Source organism: Macrobrachium rosenbergii, chromosome 28 (genome assembly GCF_040412425.1).
Source record: "Macrobrachium rosenbergii isolate ZJJX-2024 chromosome 28, ASM4041242v1, whole genome shotgun sequence".
NCBI classification, from domain to species: domain Eukaryota; kingdom Metazoa; phylum Arthropoda; class Malacostraca; order Decapoda; family Palaemonidae; genus Macrobrachium; species Macrobrachium rosenbergii.
The window spans coordinates 19,407,501-19,430,321 of NC_089768.1; the positions used below are offsets into that span (position 1 = coordinate 19,407,501).

The following is a 22,821-nucleotide window of genomic DNA, read 5'->3' on the forward strand; positions in this document are numbered from 1 at the left end:
AATTGCGTATCGAGAATCAAATTCTTTTAAGAAACTTATATTCCCAGTTATTGATACAGTGTATCACAAGAGCCATTATTCAACGACAGAGAAACACACGCAGGCGCATTATAGCGTGTGAGCAAGTGCTGAAAATCATATACTTAAAGCTGTCTAAATCTATTTAATAAAGTGTCTGACGAACCCTATTTGTAGCTAGTAGTCTGGCTAAATGAGCCATGTCAGGTACTGTTCAGTAATTACATTACTTATGATTTTAGACAGAAATTAAACTAGGTTACCTCTTCCTAGGGGGTTGGTTTAAAATATGCTAAATAGTGTACGACAGCACAACGACCTCAGTTTAAACTTAAATGCACCCAGAAAAATACCTGTCACATACATTTCATACGTAGCATTGGGTGTCTTATGAACATATGATGATTGTACATACATGTAGACATACATACACCTCACACACACACACACACATATATATATATATATATATATATATATATATATATATATATATATATATATATATGTTTGTGTGTATGTGTGTGTGTGTGTGCAGAGTGTGTATGTGCATGCATGTATGTACAATCATCATATGTTATATATATATATATATATATATATATATATATATATATATATATATATATATATATATATATATATATGAGAGAGAGAGAGATAGAGAGAGAGAGCATATTTTACACTGATTCTGACGATATAATCTTGTTTACTATCTCTCAGAATTCTTAATAAACTTAATTTCTGAATAGTGTACGCTACTGTCCACCGTATCAGATTGCTAAATACAGATTCATTGCATATAGAAATTATACCAATTATTTAGCGTTCATTTTGATTCAGATTTACGACACCATATCCTTTAAACCTCAGTATCTTTAGATTTCGGGAATACGTGCTTCCTTCTCATCTGAAATCATTTTCAGAATTGGACTAAAGAAGGAGTCTGCATTTAAAGACGTATTGTGCAGAAGCGATTCAGAAGCTGATTTATGTTCAAGGCTGCTGGCATAAATCTCATTATGATTTAAAGCCAGATAATGTTAGATCTAAATTTGCGTAAGACATGGCGCTGGCCAAATGGATGGACCTCTTGGGCTTTCCGGTGAATGAGTTATGAATAATATTTATGGATTGAAATTCTCTCTCTCTCTCTCTCTCTCTCTCTCTCTCTCTCTCTCTCTCTCTCTCTCTCTCTAAAGGAAACGTTCAAAGGTCGCGATTTTCATTTAATTTGCTCACTGATTGGCAAGGAAATTGGCATTAATTTTAAACGATGCAAAACTATAGAAGAGAATGTTAATCTAAAACCCACTTTGGATAACTGTTTCATGCATTTATGAAATATCACTCAGTTGAATTTTGTTATAACATTACATCTTGATTGGAATTTTATTATTGATTTCTTACAAATTAAAAAAAAAGGTTTCAGAGTATTTCCTTCTCAATATTTTTCTTCCTTGCTGTAAAATACTAGGAATGTATTTTCATATACAGTACTACGATTTCTTAGTATTCCCGAATGTTTGTCAATACTTTTTTTATAATATTCAAAATCCTTCCAGTTCTGTTCAGGTACAATGCCTTATCTTGATTATTTAACCCTACATCTTTTGCTGTCTTCAGCATCTTGACTATTTAACCCTACGTCTTGTCTTTTGAGGTCTTCAGTATCTTGACTATTTAACCCTGCGTATTTTGGGGTCTTCAGCATCATGACTATTTAACCGTACGTCTTTTGGTGTATCCAGCATCGTGACTATTTAACCCTGCGTCTTTTGGGGTCTTCAGCAACTTAACTGTTTAACCCTACGTCTTTTGAGGTCTTCAGCATCTTGACTATTTAACCCTACGTCTTTTGGGGTCTTCAGCATCTTGACTATTTAACCCTGCGTCTTTTGGGGTCTTCAGCATCTTGGCTATTTAACCCTACGTCTTTTGGGGTCTTCAGCATCTTGACTATTTAACCTTACGTCTTTTGGGTCCTTCTGCATCTTGACTATTTAACCATACGTCATTTGGGGTCTTCAGCATCTTGACTATTTAACCCTAAGTCTTTTGGGGTCGTCAGCATTTCGACTATTTAACCCAATGTCTTTTGGGGTCGTCAGCATCTTGACTATTTAACCCTACATTTTTTGGGGTCTTCAGCATTTTGACTGTTTAACCCTACGCCTTTCGTGGTCTTCGGCATCTTGACTGTTTAACCCTACGTCTTTTTGGGTCTTCAGCATTTCGACTGTTTAACCCTACGTCTTTCGTGGTCTTCAGTATCTTGACTATTTAACCCTACGTCTTTTGCGGTTTCCAGTATCTTGAATATTTAACCCTACGTCTTTTGGGGTCTTCAGCATGTTGATTATTTAACCCTACCACTTTTGGGGTCTTCAGGATCTTGACTATTTAACCCTACATCTTTTGTGGTCTTCAGCATCTTGACTATTTAACCCTTCATCTTTTGCGGTCTTCAGCCTGTTGTCATCCCTGTAGCATTAGGGAGAGTTTTCGAAATCAGAAGAAGATCAGGCTAATATTTTGCAAGACCTGGAAAGTAGGGTGGTGTTTAAAGTCTTCCACATCCACCATACCAGCCCATGATATGGCGTCTGGAATTTTGTCACTGTAACGCTATGAATCATAAAGAACAATCTTCTTCGTCTTTCATGAGTTAACTAAATTTCCTTTTGACTGGTTTCAAAGAAATTTCATTCATCTTTTCGTTCTCCATGAACTGAATAAATGTTCGTGTCATTGGTTTCAAAAGAAATTTCATTTATTTTTAGTTTTCTGTAAAAGAAAACTATTGAGATGGCTTTGTCTGTTCGTCCGCACTTTTTCTGTCCGCCCTCAGATCATAAAAACTACTGAGACTAGAGGGCTGTAAATTGGTGTGTTAATCATCCACCCTCCAATCATCAAACATACCAACTGGGGCCCTCTAGCCTCAGTGGTTTTTATTTGATTTAAGGTTAAAGTTAGCCATTATCTTGCGTCTGGTACCGCAACAACACAGGCCACCACAGCCATCTGAGAGTTTCATGGGCCGTGGCTGAGAGTTTCATTCAGCATTATACACTGTACAGAAAACTCGATTGCGCCGAAGAAACTCCGGCGCATTTTTTACTTGTTATTCATAGCTCTAAGGACACCGATACCTCAGTCACAAAGTACATCTCCAAAAACCCTTTAATGATTGCCCTTGAGATCACCGTTGAGACCCATTGCAAGCAATTCATAGTTAACATCATAGAAGAGAATACTTTTGGTCTGGTTTACTTGTTGTCTTTTTTTTATTTGTTCTCCAGCATGTCTATTTGTTTATTCTGAATTAGGATAAGAGGGCTAGAAAAGGTGGGGGAATATGATTCCTTGGTGTATGTTTGCGGTCTCCGAAAAATTTTAATTCATGTATATTCTTATCGCATGCCTGTGTACGTTGGTACACTTACCATGTTTGTACATTTGTAAACTTACCGTGTCAAGATTTTCTTTGAAGAAAAATTGTACACTTACCGTGTTAAGATTTTCTTTGAAGAAAAATTTCAAATGACCTATCAAAACAATCCCATTAATCGAATTTCTGACACTGTAAAAGGCTTAAAGACTTTGTCTACGCTTTTTATAGAAGTTCGACCTAAGATTTTAGATAGATCACCAGGCAACGCTATTGACGCATCACCTTGGTAACCTCCCAGACGTTTTATTACGCCATTTCTCCGGAAGAATATTGCCAAGTAAAAAGCAGATTTCTTAGCTAATGCTGTTTTCAGCATTGATAGATACTCATCAACAAGTATATATATATATATATATATATATATATATATATATATATATATATATATATATATATATATGTGTGTGTGTGTGTGTATATATATATGTATATATATATGTATATATATATATATATATATATATATATATATATATATATATATATATATATATATATATATATATATATATATATATATATATAGGGTCAACCAAATATAGGGTCGGTCAACCAAAAGTAGGTGGACAGTAGATGATAACATTTATTTTGAGATTACATATACAGTTATATCAACTAATACAATTAAATTTTGTATAGACAGCTGTTACATTTACGATTAAATTTTATTGTATACAACAATATAATACAAAGACACTGAAAATTTTATTACTGCAGCTGCTGACACTGCTGTCCATCACAATTTACCCAACTTTGAAGTCTACCTTGGACACTTAGACAAACATTTTTACACAAGTCTCTTTGTGCATTATTTCTTGAAATGCATCTCTGATGTCATTTTTCAAGTCACCAACACTTTGTGGTTTTCGACTCTAAACTTTGGCCTTGAGTACTCCTCAAAAGAAAAAATCCATTGGGGTAAAGTCAGGTGAACGTGCTGGACAATCCGTTGGTCCTCTTCAGTTAATCCATTTCTCGGGAAATGTTTCATCGAGATACTCTCGATTGCTCTTGAATAATGTTGGGGGCTCTATCTTGGAAATAAAAGTCATGTGAATTGCACTGTTGTTGTAGCTGTGGAACAACTTGATTCATTAGAATTTCGAGATACTTATCGCCTGTGACTGTTCCATAAAAAAAGAAATTGGTCCTAAAACACCAGAACTCGAAATACCACCCAAACCAGTGACACCAGGCTGGTTTAGTTGTTGCTCTCATGTTAAATGCATGTTTTCGCTACACCAGTAAGCGCAATTATGCCTGTTAACATGACCGGATCATTTGAAAGACGCTTCATCGGACCACACTGTTATCTAAAGTTACTGGATTTTCTATAATTTCACTCAGCATGACATCACTAAAGTGCAGCCGCCTGTCTGGGTCATCCTCCAGTAAGCCGTGAATTAGCCGTGAACAATAAGATTTCAACCCAGTAGATTTCAGAATTCGTATAATAGAGGTCTGTGAAATGCTCAGTTCTGCTGAGGCTCTTCTGGTGGACTTTTTGGGACTGTGACAAAATGCTTCGGCAACAAGTTGCTTATGATCCTCTGTGCAAACTTTTTTGGGGCATTAAGAATTGAGCCAGTGGTATCAAATTTGTCACGAATGAGGTAAATGGAGTGTCTCTTTGAGACTTGAGCACCAAATGTTTCAACCCGTTTTCTTCTAAGTTTCAGCATTTTGAGACTTCCAATCTTCTTTTAACACCCATTTTCTTGCATCGGTATTTAAATTGTTTGCCATTATGGGTCATCTGAAAAGAAAAAAAAATCAAGTTTAAATAAATTTAGTTCTAAAATTTAATAACACAAAACCCCCTAGTTATAATAAACACCATCGTTATAGTGTAACCCTCCTACTGTCCACCTACTTTTGGTTCAATTTTATATCTTTAACTATTACTTTTAACCAAGTCGAAAAAACATAAAATAAAATTTTCCATATAATAACTAAGGAAGGTGAAACACCTTGCCTGTAATAGAAATAAATCATTTGGCCCTCGATCGAAAACATTTTATCCCTAAATTATTGAAGCTGCAAAGTTGTCTGCTTCCGAGAACTGTGTGTTGTGAATCTTAAGGAAATAATAAAACATACATAATAATGAGATATTCAAGAATAAGAATAAATGGGCGGACAGACAGACGGATGATTCTACTTCACTACTTCAGGGTTTTGGTACAACTGAGGTATTTTTCTTTATTGGAAAGATACTTCTAGTTTTTCATTTTTTTAGGAAGCTATTGGATTAAATCTATACATTCGCCGTATCTTACTTTGTTAGTGCTTTAATGATGAAAATTTGAATGAAATTTCTTTCATTTTCCTATAAAAGGAAGACAAAAAAAAAAAAGATGATACACGCCCACCATTTTCATCGTATTTAAAAGTTAAAAAGGAATTGGGTTTTAGAGCACTCATCAATGCAGCTATAGCTGTTTAATCAGCATTACATAAAATTTGGCCAAAATTCTTTCTCCAAGCTCTAATATGTCTCTGGTTTCACTTATCTGCTCAAGTGTTTTGCTTTCGCTCTTTCCATATTCAACAGCCTCTTCTCCAAATCTTTGCTCTTTTCTGTTCTGCATGAAAGTTTCTTCTGATAGCCGTTTCAACAAGCTCCACTGGAAGGGTCAGCAATAAGGCAAATGAGCAAAATAGTTAACTAAAGACCCAACCCAATGTATCTTATCACGGCGCCCGAGTAGCCACCATTTTCGGTGTTGTCTTCATCTCTAGTTCTGCTAAGAATTGCAGCACCTTAATTTTCTATCTTGGTTCCTCAGGCAGTTTACCTTTCCTGTAATTTCTGCTGTTACCTGTTCCAGATCGATACCCTCATCTTAGCTAATTCTAAGGTACTCAAAGTGTTCTAAGTGAGACAGGTTATAAACCATTCTTCTTGAATTTCGCTTGTGGGGGAAGCTTCTGTTCTTGCTTTCAGAAGCGTGAGTTAACAGACTCTTACTGAACAACAATTATTAGCTCAGCAACAAAGGCTTATATTCACTACACTCTTCATCTTTATCTGCAACTAACCAATGTTTTGATTGCTCTGCTTCTGACTACTCTGCTCAGGACTCTCCTTTTTCTGTCGTAGGATGGCTGTAGTCTCTATTATTATCCCATTCTATTTCACCACTGCACTGTTCAGCTTCTCATTTAAGGCTACTACGTAACACCCATCAGGCTACCACTTCCACCCTTTTTCTGTGAAGATGATCTTTCCTCAGGACAATATCAGTTTCTTTTTCTATACCGCCAGTCTCCTTTTTTCGCTATTTCCTGAGCATTCTAACTCTTGCCGATGAAGAGACTTGTCTAGCTTTCCTTCGTGTATCAGACTTGCTCATTCCCTCCCACTTCCACTTTTTTTTTTTTTTTTTTTTGTTTTTTTTTGTTTACTTCATCCGTAGCTCAGTTTTAAGTCTATTGGAATTATAATCCCATCGGCTTTTTAGCATGAAAAAACTACTAACATTCTTTCTTCCTAAGGCGTATAACTTTTTTTTTATCTCCTAGATATACTTCCTGTTACAGCTGCTCGTTAAAGCACCACTCTTTGACTTATCTCTTTCTCGTCTCTCTTCTTCTTCTCAGAGTGCAACAAAAGCAGGTTCGCATTATCCGGATCTATGCAACATGTGATGGAAAGCAATTATTCTTTTGAATGTTTCTGCATCATGTGCGTTATTCACTTGAATTCCCAGCGAGTGTTCCTTTATTGCTTCTTCAACTGGCTTTATGAGTGTTGTTGTAGCATTCGGTATATATGAGTGGTTACGCGACTTTCTTCTCTGTTTATTACTATCTTCCATTTGCTGATATTCTACGGTTGCGCTGGTTGACTGTCTAGTACCTCCAATATAAATGAATTGGAGTTTCCAAATAAATAAGAGAATGCGGTAAATTCCCCCTTGACCTGAAATAACTAATTGATCCATTGCCACTTCTCAAGATAAAATTGATGGAACCAGTCGACCTATTATCTCTCAATATCATGACAGTTTTTATGGTGATTTAGGATTACTTAATGATTTACAGTAAAGGGATGTACATTATTTTGATAAAGAACCATAAAGACAATTTCTTTTCGTACCATAACATACATAATAATGATTCCACTTGGTGCTTATTTGGTATCACTGAAATGAATAACGAAGTTGCCACTTCTAGTACAAAATCCACCATATACTAAAGTTTTATGGATGCAGTGTCAATAACGTTCCAAATGTAAATAAACCATTGCTCAGTCGTACCCCATGTATGAATACAATATCAGTTGTTATCAAATGAATAAGCGGTACTCAGAAATGCCATACCCATGCTTCAAAGGGTACTGAAATAAACACGAGGAGGCAACGCGATTGTTTTAGATCGAATTATTCCGCAGAATTCCATATGCGAATATAGTATCACTCGATAACGCCGAGATGATGAATTTCAGCTACTGTTTGTTGCAGATATTTATTTAAAAACTGACAGCAGCGCAGCACATATTAATTTAAAATGAGTCTGAGCTCTGTAGTGAAAGGAAAAGTGCTTATATATTTATTCTCGGCTTACAAAGCATTTCAATTTATTAAAGCAGAATAATAATTTCATATGAGTAATGTGTCATATTCTTTTTTTTTTAATAACGAGAAGTTGCATTTTACAGCACTTTGTAACCAAACTAAAACGAATTTAGTTACATGTTGATATTTTATTGAGAAGAGCCTACTCTCTCTCTCTCTCTCTCTCTCTCTCTCTCTCTCTCTCTCTCTCTCTCTCTCTCTCTCTCTCTCTCTCTCCCCTACAAAAAGTGAGCCCAAAAAAGGAGTTTTATCTCGAAGAGGGGAAAAGCAGTGTTTATAAATATCTACGATAAATTATTAGCATAATACCGAAGAGTTAACACACACATATAAATGCAATTCCTTATTATACCTAATAATCAAACAACAAAATGTTCCTTGAAAGGCTAATAAGAATTCTTAAGTAATTGTTGCAGGACTGATTACAGCCTGAAGTACTTCTGTTCAGTCAGTCAACCATCGAATATGAATTCACTACTGAAATACAACGTTCAGTCTCACCTGTAGCTACCTCCACGATTACCTCAACGTCATCATCCCCGTAGGGGGTTAGTGCCGTCAGTGCACCTCACAGGGTACACTGTAGGCATTACTAAAGGTTCTTTGCAGCGTGCCTTCGGCCCCTAGCTGCAACCCCTTTCATCCCCTTTGCTGTAATTCCATTCATATTATCTTTCTTCCACCTTGCTATCCACCCTCTCCAGACAATTATTTCATAGTGTAATAGTGTAACTGAGAGGTTTTCCTCCTGCTACACCTTTCAAACCCACCTACTCTCATTTTCCTTTCCAGCGCTAAATGACTTCATAGGTCCCAGTGCTCGTCCTTCGGCTTAAACTGCATATTCCATTTCATTCCACTCATCGTCAACATGGCGTCCAGGTAACCATTATCCTGACAGTGAATATGCTTCTAGCTCAAAATTTTACGAACTCACTTCAAGGCGGTTATGGAATATGAACGTGATTATCCTCAAGATTAATTTTGAGCGGTGGGAAATTGCATATGCAGCTCTAGAGAATATATTTCGCTGTTCTCATGCCGTTCCTGTCTCAAAACTAAAGTTACTCAGTTAATATGGCAACGGAATCGCACAGAACTAGAAGCGAGCACAGAGATACTGAAAGTCAGAAGCGATTAAGCAAAAGTAGATGTAATACAGCAACACGGACGGTGACATATTAAACCCTAGATGAAATACATACACACAAAAAGGCAAAAAACAGGGGACAGGAAAAATATAGTTATTCCATGCAACAGCATGATTAAACCGCTCAGCGGGAAGTTACAATAGTATACGTGTAAGTTGGCAGGGAAGCACAAACACACTACAAGAAAGAAATTCGTAAAAAACCGCTTGCCTGGAGAGGGGAAGGAGATGAAAGGAGGTGTAGAGCCTGATGAGACATTAAGGACAGACTAGTAAAACATGCAAAGAAAGAGCCAAACAGCACACACAAAATATCAATGAGGCCTCAGCTGTGGCAAAAAATTGCTGGGAAAAGAACCGTAGAATGGATTGGGATAAAAGGAATTCGTATTTCGCAGCATGAATAAAACCATGCGCCTCATAGTAGAAAACGCTCTCATAACGTTTTTCACCCGGTAGGGGGATAGTGCCGTCAGTGCACCTCACGCGGTGCACTGTAAGCATTGCTTACGGTTCTTTGCAGCGTCCCTTCGGCCCCTGGCGGCTGCAACCCCTTTTATTCATTTAACTGTATCTTCATTCTTATTCTCTTTCTTCCGTCTTGCTATTCACCCTCTCCTAACAAATTTTTCATATTGCAACTGCGAGGTTTTGTCCCGTTACACCTTTCAATCTTTTCTACTCAATTTCCCTTTCAGCGCTGGATGACCTCATAGGTCCCAGCGCTTGGCCTGTGGCCTCAATTCTACATTCCACTCCATTCCATTCAATTCCATAACATGTTCCAGGAAGACCATGGAAGAAAACATCTGAAACAACTATGAGGATTCTGCCACGTGTCATATAATTTACGAAGTTGTGGAGAAAAGCCTGAATGAACATGTGGGAAGTATTAACACAGTTAATGAACGCCCCGAAGAAGAGAGGATGCAGCTAAGAAGGTCGCGAGGAGACGGGAAAAGACATAATATCCGGTCGCTGACCATCTTGCCCATATGGGCCTGTATGTTGCAGTAAGACTGTGAAACCAGGGATTTCAAGAAATCTCTGAAATTTTCTGGGAATAAGTGAAGTAACCAATCCACTTAGGAACATTTGATCCCCGAGGGGCCAGTACTAAACACGGCGAAACAGTGTAGATGAATCACTGTTTCACCGTGTTTAGTACTGGTCCCTCGGGGATCAAATGTCCTTAAGTGAACTGGTGATTTCACGAATTCCCAGAAAAGTTCAGGGATTTCGTGAAATCCCTGGTTTCACAGTTTTACTGTAACGTACAGTATATACATCTGGCATGTATGTGTTTTTCATCTTGTGGTTCCTTGAAGACAGAGGGAGACACGCCTTTGAAGGCTTGGATATAAAGAAGCTCCTCTTTTGAAACTTCCGTATTATTGAGGCCCTCTGTGAAAGTTAATAACTTTATACACAGTGAATTTGTGTTGTTTGGAGTGATTATATATATATATATATATATATATATATATATATATATATATATATATATATATATATATATGTATATATATATTATATATACATATATATATGCATATATATATATTATATATATGTATATATATATATATATATATATATATATATATATATATATATATATATATATATATATATAATATACAGACAAAATCCACGAAGGAAGGAAACAACGGAGTGCTGCAAGGCCTTTCGACGTTAGTCCTTTACTTAGCAGACGTCGAAAGGCCTTGCAGCCCTCCGTTGTTTCTCTTTCCTTCATGGATTTTGTCTTCATTTATATATTCACGTTCCATATTTACGTGATTCAGTTATATATATATATATATATATATATATATATATATATATATATATATATATATATATATATATATATATATTTATACAGTATATATGTGTGTGTGTGTGTGAATGCGTGTATGAGTGTATGTGTCTGTGTTTGTTTGCGTTTCATGATATGAAGTTAGTGAAGTCATTGTATCTCTTCAGTTTGCACTGCAGGTAAATAACGAAGCCTTACATTCTTAAACCGGACAATGGCGCCTTCCGAGAAATTCAAGGGTTTGTGTAACCTGAACATGTGTGTTTGTTTAGCTGTTTGAAGACGCGTGTGTAAGTTTTTTTTTTCCTGCCAGATATTTGTAATGCGATTTCATACGAGTTATTACGATTCTCATCGCAGATATTCCGGGAATGTCATTTTGCACCTTGTTAATAAAATGACTAAATTTGCTTTGAAGAGACTTGCAAACATTATTGTTATATTTTGCAAGGCGCATGCTTTTACTTTTTTTGTTTTTTTATCATCCCCGCATTTCTGTTTTCTAAAAGAGAGGAGAAGGCTTCATTCAGTGTTAACGTAAAAAAAAAACGAATAAAACTCTCGACATTCTTATTTCCCTGGCCCAAAAATTCTGTCCGTTGAGAAGTAGGAAATTAAATAGTGGTGAAAAATCTGGAAACTCAAACAAACTTCTGAGCGACAACATCTTGATTTAGGAGCGGCCAAGAAGCTCACAAAGAGGAGGAGTTAGACAAAAGACGCCGCTCAAAGCGACCTGCATTTATTGTGTCACGGAGATTTACCGACTATTTTTATACACTTGGTTACTATGAATTTCATTACAGTGCTGTATTTTTTATTCTGTTTACCTTATCAGAAATATACATTTGAATGTCCCAGAAAATAGATTTATTGGTCACAACGCACATGGGTGAATTATGTAAAAACATAAACATGAGCGAAATGGAAGTAGGTTTCATTATTCTTTTCTTTGTATTTCTCGTATATTGATGTAACCGAATGGGATACTTTATAATACTGTGGTAAAGACAGCTCATTCAAATATCGGAATTCTTCAGACTATAACTGCGATGTGAGGAGGCAAAAATGAAAGATTGGCACAGTGTGTTTAAGAGCATTATTCACGTTGCAGAGTGACTGTGAACAAAAATGTACCAAGTGCCACTTATTCTCTGTTCGAAATTCACCAAGAACGATGCCAGTTACCGACATAATATTCCTATTCTAGCAGGATGTTTCACGTCTAGAATCTATCCTAGTTGAAGTTATTAGAGCCTCTAGGGTAATAGGGGCTATTTACAGAAAATAATTGCGTCTAGAGAGCAGTGGTCGAGGTCCACACCAGGCCTCAGGGTAAGGGGCCTTATGCTAATGGGCCTTAGGGTAAGGGGCCCTTGATGGCACAAGCCACCTTCATCTAAATAACACATCAACCCAAGATGGCATCTTGCAACAACCAATGACAATCAGGAGCAAAAATGCTTTTGAAATAATGATATTGTAACCAATTATCATTTATGGTGAGTCACCACAAGCTATAGAGATAAAAAATAGGACAAAAGACAGATTAGCATCAGTTCGAGACTTTATTAAAAAAAAAAAAAACGCAGTTCGTCGTATAGGAATCAGTATGAGATTAGCCATATGTTAAATGAAAAACTATTCTTAGGAAAAATTCAGGTTAGGGGAATCAGAGGATAAATTTAGACATATTTTTTATTAAACACCTCTTTTCTTTGCGATTCTGAAAGTTACGAGTGAGTAGATTTAGTAATTTACCATAGTTTGATGTATATAAATTATCTCAAATTAGGTATCTGATTTACATAACTCGACGGTGTCGATTCACTATTATCATTTGTAAGAGAAATTCGAAGTTTATGATAATACTTTTGATCACTTCAAACTTTTGCATAAATAGGGTTTGTTCACATTCGAAGATGTATCTCAGACATAACACCAGTTTTTGTCATCAGTATTGAGATTTGTAACCAGTTAGTCTAGAGAAATTTTAAAATGATAAGAGATGAGTGGTTACTTTTAAAAAAGATTTGATAATCTCCCCGTCTCTAAAAATACTTTAATATATTATATTGTTGTTTTAAGTGTTATGAAAAGCATATTCAACCCGTCAATGTAAAGAAGAGGGACGAAAAAGTAAAATTAATTGAAAACGCGGCATTTTGGTAAAAAAAAGAAGGAGGTTGCTGAAAGTTGTGACATCGAAAATAAATTTTGTTAAATGAGTTGTCATTCAAACTTATGTCATATAATCATTCAATAACGAAAACTCCTTGGAGTCTTAACTGTAAAACCAGGAATTCAGGATTAACTATATTAGCCCTTCTATTTCCAGTCTAACGCTAAAAAAGACCTAAATATTTTTTGAAAGACAAAGGAACAGTTTTGCATCTCAGGTTCAATGAAATCTTCTTTTTGGCAAAATTTTAGCGATCATAACAGCATGAGGGTATGTAATCAGGTAACTTTCATATTAGCACTTACCTTATGAAAATAATTAAAAGTGAAGATGGTTTCCTCAAAATCCGCATGTAAGAAGAGGAGACTGGCAGAGAGAGAAAAACAGAAGAGAAAAATCTCTAACACCAACCAACAAGATAAACTTTGCTGTAAACACTTCAGCCAAGCCGTCAGATATAAACTAGGGACCAATAAAAACACCCCAGTAAGCAATAAATCATTATAACATTTCACATTTGTTCTCATCCTCCACGTTAACATTTTGATTGTATAGATATTAGTAAGTTTACGTCATGCTTTCAGTCTTTATAAACTTCTAATTTTATGAATTGCGTTTAATATACCTTTGAATAACTCTCCAGTTTTAGTTTATTCATCTCTTCCTGTTTTACTTTGCGTTTCCGTTTTTCATTCTTGGTTCTTATTATGCAGTCAATTTTTCTTTACGTTTTAAAGGTGACTCTTTTTATATATATTTGCATTTGACATGGGCCGTTTTCATTTTTCCATTTTCAGTACGCTTTCCTCATCTTACCTTCATGGATGGAGAACTGGAACTGGTGCTTAACCGTGATGGATTATGACAAGCGATCTGGGAATGAAGGTCATAAAGTCGAGAAAGAATTTCCTCGGCCTCTCGCGTTTCCAACTTTCTGTGATGATCCTCTTTTTCCGCTTAATGGCGCCATTACTGAAACAGGATAGTGCGATTCTTAGTGAAATCAGACATTTGCATGAAGCGGTACTGACTAGCGACTTTTCACAGTTTTTGACAGTGGTGCAAGTCTGGCCCTCAACCCCCTAATAGCTCTCTCTCTCTCTCTCTCTCTCTCTCTCTCTCTCTCTCTCTCTCTCTCTCTCTCTCTCTCTCTCTCATAACATATCTGTGACCTCCCATTACCTGGCGGTTTTAGATGATAGGCCCGTCTATATCGAAGTGACAAAAACACGGAAGTAAAAAATATATATATAGGAAAAATGATTGCCTTGTTGCTTTAATGTTTCATTTCTCTCCGTTTCATGTGTTTGTTTCATTTCCTACATTTTATTTCGTTTATGAAATGACATCAACTTTATTTTTACATGAAATTCAATAATCGGATGTAAACTTAACTATTAGAGTACGAATAGTTACCATTATTTTATATGGAGGAGCGCAATAAAATATATGAAATTGTTCCAATTAAAAGAACACTTGTGGAGAGAGAGAGAGAGAGAGAGAGAGAGAGAGAGAGAGAGAGAGAGAGAGAGAGAGAGAGAGAGAAATATTTTCATTAACAAAAGTGGATCCATCTCTAAATTTATCCTGACGTTATTATGAAGGATTATAAGGGCATCCTTTTGCTTAATCTCTCTCTGTCGAAGTTCGCTGTATAGTGAATGTGTTATTGATGAGGCTATTATATGAACAAATCCAGTGTCAAACCACCATATCAAAACATGCTAAAGAAAATATAAGGAATATCCATTGTATTTTTTTATGTATATGCGTGATAAGATCAGTAATGGATATGATAAGTTAAGTATCAGTGATCATGATTAATTATTGCAATTATAATTTTCATTTTTCATTTACAAAACCTGAAAATATCTTATCACATATGAAAAGATTAGAGTTAAGAAAAAGGCTAATTTAAATAAAATCCTAAATAACCCATCATACCTAGAGAGAGAGAGAGAGAGAGAGAGAGAGAGAGAGAGAGAGAGAGAGAGGTTTAAGATTCAAGTTCGGGCTTAATTTTTCACATGGCCCAATATTTCGGGGCTGCCATTAACTCCTTGAAAATTCACCTTTATGACCGACTAATTTATCCCCTAAGACTTCCAATCTTTTACAATCAGACTATTAATAAATACTCCAGGTTAATGGTTTTTTTTCGCCAATTTTAAAGTTCTGAAAATTGCAAAAAATGTGATTGCAGTTATTATTCACATTTTCAGAATTTCCAGACAAAATTTTTTTTCACATGATAAGCAGTGAGATCCATCGAGCCGTTAAAAAAACATCCAAAAGTTTAGTTCGAATGAAGTGGATTCTCTATCTAAATTCCCTTCAGTTATGTAGGACATTTCATATCCTTCCTGTGAATATAATTTTTTGAAAAGAATTTCCTCTAGTTGGATGATTTCAGTGAAATAACATAAAAAAGTCTGCGGATAAATCGTGGAAAAACAGAAGGTATGATGCAATCAAATTTGGTTGATTGTAGCAATGCTCCTCTGAGTTATTGCAGAGGCATTTCTGAACATTTATTCTTCAACCGTTATTCCTGGATATCTCGGCCAATGCGTACGTTCTGCCTTTAAAAAGTGTTAACTTCATAAAGAAGAAAACAACTTTAAACACTAAAAGAAAAACAAGTGCACTCGTAAACGCAAATAAATTCTCTCATAATAAACGAATTTCCGGCGGACGAAATACTTCTTCCTTAATGAGAGTTTCATGCAAATGACTTTGAAAATTGGGGTTCTGTTCTTCTCGAATCTATCTTTACCTATTTAGGTGGATGAGCGCAATCTCGACCTATATTTCTCAATCTTCATTTCCTTCAGTATTTTTGGGTTGAGTTTTATCTCGTCAATCTGAATTCATTGGAAGTTTTTCTTCCAGAACTCCCAATGAAATTGAGAATTGATGCATTTAATTATTTTGTATGGCTTGCCATGGATAAAGGCAAGAGCGTACACATTACACACACGCACGGGAGAGAGAGAGAGAGAGAGAGAGAGAGAGAGAGAGAGAGAGAGAGAGAGAGAGACAGTGAAGTATGGGGTGTAAGATCAAAACTGATTTTACTTGTTTACATAACCCATTTTTTCTCTGCTTACCATTAAGCGACTTAAGATCTCGTCTTTTATGACCGACCATTTTATTCTCTAAGAAAACAGAAGAGAAAAAAAATATCTAACACCAACCAACAAGATTAACTTTCTTGTAAACACTTCACTCGAAACATCAAATATAATCTGGAGGGCAACAAAACTCCGAAAAGAAAGCAATAAGGCATTATAACTTTTTACATTTTGTCTCACCCTCAGCATCATTCGTTTCGATTACTTTTACGTCGTAGACCTGTGTACATTGACACACTTACCAAATTAAGATTTTCTTTGGAAAAAAAAATGTTCAAATGACTTGTCGAAACAGTATCATTAACCTAATATCTGGCACCGTCAAAGTCTTCGATGATTTTTTAACACTTTCTTTAGAAGTACGACCTGAGATGATGATGGTCTCAGATCACGCGGTAACGCAATTATGGCGTCTCCATGATAACCTCCTAGACCTTTTATGAAGCCATTCTCCTGGAAGAACGTTGTCCAGAATCGAACATAGCATTTACATTAAGCGCTGTCATATTTAGTCATCAGAATTGGAGAATTATTAAGAGCAAGGTTTACCCCGATATTAGGCAGTGAAAAAAATGTTGATGGTCTTTGTGGCTTTGTCACTGAGTTTGATTTACCGTCAGTCAACGAAGATTTTAAGACCATTGACATAATCAGTTGAACAAATATTTTCAGCGTGGTCTCTTTTGAATTTATAAATTAAAATTTTGTAATAGTGATTAAAAGATCCAACGTCTATTTATGTTTCAGTCAGTAGATTGCTTTACTAATGTCATGATATCATACTGTATAAGCCTTTTTCTTCTCGAAATTAAAACTTTTTACATTATAGCTATCAAACAAGTTTAACATCTCCCTTGTATATGACAGCAATATATCTATAATGTTTAATGCAACCAAAATTTTGCCAATTATTAATGAAGAAATTCATTAAAACAACGTCGAAATGGTGACACCCTGGCCATCTCTTCATAAAGAGAGACATTATGAAAATAAGTATAAGAATTTTTATGTTTTATTTACATTGTGAAGAATAATGGTGTAAGCAAAACAAAATTTTAAGTCAGTCTTAAGTGCCTATACCTTAAATAATAAGAGAAGACTAGATACCATGACAGATAGGTGGCTTCGCCATAATAATTTGCATAGTCTTTTGATGCGTTTATTTTCATATGAGTATTTGTATGGGTGAAGGTTATCGGAATATGATGCTGATTACAATTTACAATGTTGTTATAGATTATAAGGTTTTGCTTGAAAATGACTGAATTTCAGCTTCAGTTTTAGATTTAATTGACAGCAATTAGCGAAGGCATGTGTGATGCCATATTGAATGCCATGGGAATTATCTGCAAATGATAATTAAATCCTGATAAAATCTCTCTCTGCTCTGTGGTCAGCCCAGCGTTACCAGCCCGTAGTAGCTTTACGTCAATTTTTAGGGAGATTTAAATCATCATCAAGTTGATTACTTCAGTTACGAAATTCTGGTTGGGAAAGTGAGTGATATTTAAAATAGCTTTCGTAAAAATAATTTAATTTATAGGCTTTTAATCAGAACCAATGTTGATATATGTTGATGATTAGGTTTGCGCATGCGCGGGCAGGGTACTTGCTCTTTATTCGCATTCGTAACGCAATTAAGTCCACTGGTTTTCTAATAGTATTGGTTTTTTCATGTAGAAGAATTACGAACGTTCTTCCTTCCTAAGGCTCGTAAAGTCTTTTTTTCCCTAAATGCCCTTCCTGTTGCACCTGTTCTTTAAAGCGCCCACTCTTTGACTTATTTCTTTCTTCTTCTTAGAATAGTAACAACAGCAGGTTCACTTTACCCTGGCCCATGCAACAAGCTAGTGAGAGCGATTATTCATCCGAGTGATTCCGCATCGTATAAGTTATTCATTTCAATTCTCAGCGTGCGCTTCTTTATTGCTTCTTTGGCTGGTTTTATGACTCTGGTTGTAATATTCGTCATATCTGAGCGATCGAGAGAATTTTTCCCTTTTTTTTTTTTTTAGTATCACCCATTCGCTAATATTCTGTGGTTGCGCTGATAACTGTCCAATACCTCTAATGCAAATGAAATGGAATTTCTAAATAAGTAATAGAATACAATAAGTTCCCCCTTGACATCAAATAACCAATGGGTCCAATACTACTCCGCAAGATAAACTAGATGAAGCGAAATCGACCTTTATCTCTCTATATTATTAGAGTTTTTATTACAATTTAGAGTTGCTTAAGGATATACAATAAACGGATGTTCTTCATTTTAATAGAGAACCATAAACGGCGATTTTGCTCCGTGCCTGACCATACATAATATTGAATCCATTTGGTGCTTATGAGACATCGCTGAAGCAGTTCTTACATAAGTAATATTGCAGGAAAACCCACAAAGACAAAATAGATATCTATGCAACATTCCAGATGCATAATGAAGACGCCACTTCCAGCACAAAATATACCATTTACTATTGTATTTATGGATGCAGTGTCAGTGACGCTCCAAACGTAAATAAACCATTGCTCAGCCTTACCCCTTATATGAATACAGTATCAGTTGTTATTACATGAATAAACTACACTCAGAATGCAATACAGTGCATGCAAAAGATACTGAAATAAACACGAGGAGGCAGCACGATTGTTTTTAGATCGAATTATTCCGCAGAATTCCATATGCGAATATGGTATCACTCAATAGCGCCGAGATGATGAATTTCAGCAACCGTTCGTTGCGGATATTTATTCGAAAATTGACAGCAACATAACACATACTTATTTATTAGACATGTACTTGAGTCTGAACTCTATAGCGGAGGGTAATAAAACATAAAAAAGTATTCTTGGCTCAATGCCTAAAATCTATAAATCAGCCAATCAATCACAAAGAATGTTAATTTATTAAAACATATTTGTAATATCCGATGAGAATTGTGCCGTATCTTCTTTCCTTGAAAATAACGAGAAGTTGTATTTTGCTGTACATTGTACCTAAAGTAAAGCGAAATTTAGTTTCATGTCAAAACAAGAACTTAATATCTCTCTCTCTCTCTCTCTCTCTCTCTCTCTCTCTCTCTCTCTCTCGTGGAAACAGTGAGTCCCCAAAAAAGGAATTTCATCTCGAGTAGGGAAAACATTATTTAGGATATCAACTACAAATTGTATGCGTCATATCGTAGAGTTAACATAAATATATAAATGAAATTCCTTATTGTATATAGTAATGCAACAAAAAATGATCCTTGAAAGGTTAATTAAAGTTCATATCGAATTGTCGCAAGATTGATTACGGCTTGAAATCTTTCTGTTCAGTCAGTCAACCTTCAAATAGGAATTCAGTGAAGAAATTCAATGTTTAATCTCGCTCTTGATTACCCCAGCGTCATCATCACGTCCAGGCAACCGTTGTCCTGACAGTGAATACGCTTTTAGCACGAAATTTTATAAACTGTCTTCAAGGCGGTTATATAACAGGAACGTGATTATCCTGTAGTTTAATTTTCAACGGTGGGAAATTGCATATTCAGTTCTAGAAATTATTATTTTAGTGCTCTCATGCTCCTATCTATCTAAAAAAAATATAGTTGCTCAGTTATTATTATAATTGAATTGCATACAACTGTATGTGAATAGAGAGATACTGAAATTCAGATGTGATTAAAAAAAATAGATGTAATACACCAAGGCGAGCAGTGGCATATTAAACCCAGATGAAGCATGTACATAAGAACTAAAGCAATCAGTTGGGTGTAATGATGAATGGATGTACAGCAAGAGAAATGGAAACGTGAACATCCATAAAACAACAAAAATGTCCATGGGAACTGAAATAATGGCATAAAAAAAAACAATAGATCTATACATGTGGTGTTTAAAATGATGAGGATCACGGAGATATTTGGAAATGGAGAAAAACAAGAAATGTTATCTCTCAGATTCTGAATATATATATATATATATATATATATATATATATATATATATATATATATATATATATATATATATATATATATATATATATATATATGTGTGTGTGTGTGTGTGTGTGTGTGTGTGTGTGTGTGTGTGTGTGTGTGTATATTTGTGTTTGCATTAATTTCCCCAAATTTATTTTTATGATGATTATACATTTTTTAATTATAAGTGTTTTTATACTTAACGTTTGAGTATAGTTGCCCTATGATCCATATTTATTGCCTTTGCTTTTATACAGTGTGACAAGGGGTAAGTTGTGACAGCAAATATTAGAAAAGAGGATGAGAAGAGAGTTGCAAGTAAAAGATATTGCTTCTGGCAGTCTGAATCGTTGCCATGTTGCGCTTACGAAATACAAAATGGTAAAGTGTTGGATCATCTGAAGTCAAAGGAAGGCTACAGAGGAAGATATGGCCTTGTGGTAATGTTGTGAAAGGGGGCTTGATTGTAAGGTGTACGTAGCTTCCGCACATTAAGTCTCATAAGTTGAATCAGAACACTGACGAGGAAAAATGTTACATCATAATATCTGTGAAAGAGCAGCAGTTTGCTTATCTACCCATTTCCTAATAAAATTGAAAAGGATTCTCAAGAATAGTATTGACGAGAGGTGAGGGGTTAATAATGTAGTTATTAATAATGTAGTTATTCATGTAGCAGGGAAACGTGACTTTGATAAGGAAGAAGGTAGAAGAGCTCATGCAGTATATAGGAACAAACACCAAAATGGAGGACGTTTTGGAAAATGAGGTAACTTTTTTTCAGAGGTGACTATGTAGAAAAATCCAAGAGCAATCTTAGAGAAAACTGAAATAACAGGTAATTTACTTTCGAAGATTAAAAACTTCTGAACAACTCGCAATTATGCAGCAAGGGAATGGAGAATTTTGTCTGAAGAGAATGCTTTGCGCCCCTGCTGAATAATGTGAACATTTTTAGGTTCCACTCTGAACATATCTAGGACCGGATCGCCTTCGATCCTTTAACTCTGAAACAAGTTGAGACAGTTGGAAGGTAAAATAGAATTGATGGTACTGACAGTGAAAAGCTGCAGTATGATTGTTGTAGTTTAATTTAGTGACTGACAGAATCATCTGCATTTATCGGGATAAGCGAAAAGGGTTAATAAGTCGGTGGAAGGAAGAAATGGCTGATGGAAAATAAAGTTAGTTCATTTTTAAAGCCATTTGGGAATATAAATATCAGATATTAGTAGAAACTCTTTAAACGGTTGTACCAGTGAAAGGAAAATCTGTCGTCTTTTAAGAGATTGCTGAACTAAATTTTTTTTTTTTTGGGGGGGGGCGGGGGCGAAGTGAAGTGTCGCTGTAAAATGTAAGTGGCAGAATAAAACAGATTGTTATACAAAAGATGTGTTTTTTTTTTTTTTGCAAGGGTGGTTGAAAGAGTTATTATTAAAGATAACCAACGTTATTATTATTATTATTATTATTATTATTATTATTATTATTATTATTATTATTATTATCCAGAAGATGAACCCTATTTATATGCAGTAAACCCATAGGGGCCACTGACCTGAAATTCAAGCTTCTAAAGAACATGATGTTCATTCGAAAGAAGTAACAGTAAGAGAATATTAGAACTGACGAAACGATGTCCTTTGTATTTCAGATGTGCGATGAGGATGGAGGAAAGAAGATCTGTGAAGAGTACTAAATTTTAATTACTTGCAAGATGGTTTTAATATCCAGGAAGCATTTTCGTATAAAATAGAGGTGAGTAGTTTAATGTGTGTTAAGGGAGATGGCTCACTGCACTGGACTCTTCTGAAAAAAAAAAAAAATAAATAAATAACATGAGATAGATTTGATGAAAAACTTTTGTATAGGGGATTGGAGTTCAACTTTGACTCAACAGTTTATTTATTCTGGGGATAATTTTACAACCACTTACGGGTACAGACATACACACACACATTATATATATATATATATATATATATATATATATATATATATATATATATATATATATATATATATATATATATATATATATATATATAAATATATATAATATATAATATATATATATATATATATATATATATATATATATATATATATATATATATATATATATATATATATAGATAAAGAGAGAGAGCCACTTGTTGATATAAGCAGTAAAATATGAACATATTTTAGTCGACTCCCATAGGTCGAATCGAGAGTGGAGTGCATGGGTTGAAACCACACACCAAAGTAAGGCGACTAAAATTCGGAACTGTGACAATTTTGAGCCACTCCTCTGAAGTCATTGAAATTCCTCAGTTTACGCAGTTGGTAAATGAGCGAAGCCTTCCCTTCTAAAGCCGAATGATAGAGCCTTCCGAGAACTTCAAGAGGGTTGTGTGACCTGAACATGTGGGTGTGTTTAGCTGTTTAAAAACACATGTGTAAGTTTTTATCTCTCTCTCTCTCTCTCTCTCTCTCTCTCTCTCTCTCTCTCTCTCTCTCTCTCTCTCTCTCTC

The 22,821-nt window shown here is 35.2% G+C and overlaps 1 long non-coding RNA gene across 1 annotated transcript in view; it reads left to right on the top strand.

The window, feature by feature from the left end:
* LOC136853904 (uncharacterized) overlaps nt 1-22,821 on the top strand; it is a 608,104-nt gene that overhangs the window by 160,282 nt on the left and 425,001 nt on the right. The window contains exon 3 of the long non-coding RNA XR_010857570.1: nt 21,960-22,063. This is a non-coding gene — a long non-coding RNA (uncharacterized lncRNA). The remainder of the gene's footprint in view (nt 1-21,959; nt 22,064-22,821) is intronic.